This window comes from Desmodus rotundus, chromosome 13 (assembly GCF_022682495.2).
Source record: "Desmodus rotundus isolate HL8 chromosome 13, HLdesRot8A.1, whole genome shotgun sequence".
Taxonomy (NCBI): Eukaryota; Metazoa; Chordata; class Mammalia; order Chiroptera; family Phyllostomidae; genus Desmodus; species Desmodus rotundus.
In genome coordinates, this window is record NC_071399.1 from 88,970,896 (window position 1) to 88,974,220 (window position 3,325).

Here is a 3,325-nt window from a genome sequence, read left to right on the forward strand (position 1 = left end):
TTCCAGACCTCAGTATGTATATTTTTATCTCTTTTTTATTTTTGTCCTGTATTGGTAGAGGTTATGTTAAATACAATCAATTGGGCTCTAAGAGCAAAAAAGTTCTGTCTTGGTGCTTGTCAGAGGTATAATTATCGTTTTTGTTTCCTGACTTTGCTTGGGGGCATCAGTCTGTTTGCAGCTTTACGGTAACGGAACATTTCTAGTCACATACTGTCAAAAAACTTTTACACTGTACAAGTGAAGATTGTTTTCAGGGGTAAATGATTGGTATTAATGTATGTAAAGTTATTGCAAAATTTAAAAGTGATTTCTTAACTTGGTGTCTTTTTAAATACTCTTTGAAAAAATATATGAAACTGATAAACTTTTAGTCAGCATAAGCCAGTATATGTTACAATGTTATAATCAAGAGTTGATTATAAATATTAATGACCTCAAGCTCTTACTATTTTAGTGGTTTTAAAAGAATGGCGAACGGCTCATGAATTGTTTTAAAGTTGTGGATGTGATTCCACTGTTGATCGACCGGTGTGTTCACGGGAATGTACTCCGTCCTCCTCCCTGTTACCGGACTGAGATGACCAGATGTGAATCCGTGTCATCACTCTCAGCCACTTACCATGGTGCTTCCTGGTCCAGCCATCTCCGAGTTTCCGTTCTGGTGCGGCAGAGCCGCAGCTTATGAGATGGCTAGGTTCTGAACGCTGTGCCTGAGTGTAAAACCGGACATGCTCAACATGATCCTCGAAAATCTCTCACGTTGCCAATAAGGTTCTACGTATAGTCTTACATTAGGATTCCTATAGTGGTACCCGGGCATGAACATTTTGTGAATTTAAATTGTAAGTACAATACATAATAAAAACTGCGTATCAACTGCAGACTTTTACAGCACTGATAATTAAACTCTTCAACTGTGTGTGTCTCTTTCTTAGCTGGTAGGTGTGGTTGGATTTATCTACATTTACCGCTAATCCAATCTCTCAGATCTAGAGTAGACGCTCCACAGGGGCAGAGATTTTTGTCTGTTCGTGGATATATTCTCAGAGCCTGCAGCAGGGCCTGGCACACAGTAAGCACTTAGTAAATGTGTACCGAATGATTGAACTCTAATGTGTTTACCTGTTATAACTTGGCTTCACTTCTTCCTACTTTGTCTTCCATTTAATTCAATTAAAAAATAGATTCTTTATTACGTACTGACTTAGTGTGAGGAACTGTGTGGGCCACTGGTGGGCGTGGGCTACGAGAGCAAATAAGATGCAGCTCCTGCCCTTCAGAGGGTAGCCTAGTTGCGGATATGGACAGGGGAGAGCCTTCGCTGAGGATGGAATGACTTGTGTGTCGTGGAAGGGGTGTGCGCACTGGGCTGATGGAAGAATCTGGGAAGGCCTGTGGGAGAGAAACAGCTCAGTAAACTACTCACGAGGACCAAGTGACCAGCAGTAGGTGGGAGGCACTGGGTCAAGGGAACAGCACGAGGTGCCCCCCTTCCTATTTCTGGGACGCATTTCCCTTGTCTATCCAAACTTCCTTCTTTCTTCCCACTCGCTTACCCACCCCCATCCATACTAACCAATCCCACCTGCTCTAGAAAAATTTGTTTCCAGTGCACAACTCTACGATCTCTAAACTCCATAAGGGTTATTGTCTGTCCAATAAACTTGACTCTATTTTGTATTGTTCTCTAATGGTTGTCTGAATGCCATAAGAAAATAGAGAAATTGGTTTCCTTCAGGTTCAAGGATTGTCAAATCACACTTCTTTTGAATTCCGATGGGCCTAAGTCAGTGATTGTACATGGTAGGGTCCTAGTTAAAGTGTTAATGAAAATGAGGGATTCTGGATTTGTGTTACGAGTTGACTCGCAAACCTAAATCTGCGTCTTTTACCCACTTCCCAAGAGCTTCTCAACCAGACTCATCAGGGCCCAGCCCATCTGAGACACACTTTGTCTATTTAAATTGTATAACATGGTCCCTGTCCATGGCTCAGTGGGTTTGATGTCCTCCCACAAACAGGAAGGTTGCTGGTTCAATTCCCGGTCAGGACACATGCCTGGGTTGAAGGCCAGGTTCCCCAGTGGGGGACATGCAAGAGGCAACCTATGGATGTTTTTCTTACACACTGAAGTTTCCTCACTCTCTTTCCTCCTCCCAACCCCTCTCTCTAAAAATAAATAAATACCATCTTAAAAAAAAAAAAAGACCAGAAAAGGAAAACACCAGGGACTATGGTATGTAGTTGACAAGGAATCCCAACTCGATAAATGGATATTAGTCTGGGTAACTCTACTGGCAGTGAAATTGAATGATGGCGTTAAAGCCTTTTTTTTGAAACTTTGGATGGATTTAATTAATACTGCTAGAATTAGCAATCCTGGACCTTAAGACAACCTCTGAGGACTGAATAATTGTGCTACCTTTTGAAGGCTAAGTGACAGATCCAAGGACCTGCAAATGTTGTTTTAAGAGTTTTAAAAATTGAGGTAAACTTTACAAAGTGAAATCCACAGATCTTACTTAAAGTGGATACTTTTGACAAACGCAAAATCCATGTAACACACATTCCAACCAACGGAACTCATCTGTCACCCCCAAAAGTTCGCTGGTGGGTCTTTCCAATCACTTGCCCTCCCCCCGCCCCCTCCCCCCGGGAGGCCACCACTGTGCTGGGACTTCTATTACCGTATTAGTTCTGTCTGTTAAATGGTGTATTTTGTGTAAAAGAAAAGCAAGTGGTCAACGGTGTCACACATTGCACTGTACTCAGCAACAACTGTTACACAAGGTGGAACAATATTCTCTCCTGTTCTTTTAGAAAAAATTTAACCTGCCGATTAGAGTGTTCTTAATGTTATTCTAATGAATGTGTGCCTTCCCCTGAATTGTTTTCTTTCGAAATGCTTCCGTGACCTTTAGGAAACCAAGTATTTGGGGGAACAATGTCTCCAACCCACCAGTTGTGTCATTTCAATGGCTCACTTTGTGTGCCCCCAGAGGAAAATGACACTGGAAGGAAGCGACTGAACGTGAGATGTCGGGAGACCGTTGAAAACCAGGGTCCCTCCTGCGGGCTATGGGTGTGTGCGTCTGCGCCCTCTCCCGCTGGCCCCGGGCGGGCTGCGCGCGTTTCCTGCGGGGTTTTCTGTCCCCAGAGGGCTGGCGGGGCGCGGGCAGGAGAGGATGCGCTGCCCAGAGCCCGTGGGCGGGCCGGGCCGGCTCGCACAGGCCCCCGCCCTCCGAGGGCCGCCCACCCCCGCCCCGGGCCGTCGGGGGCGGGCCCGGGCGGGGTCGCGGCCAGCGCAGCGAGCCAAGGCGCG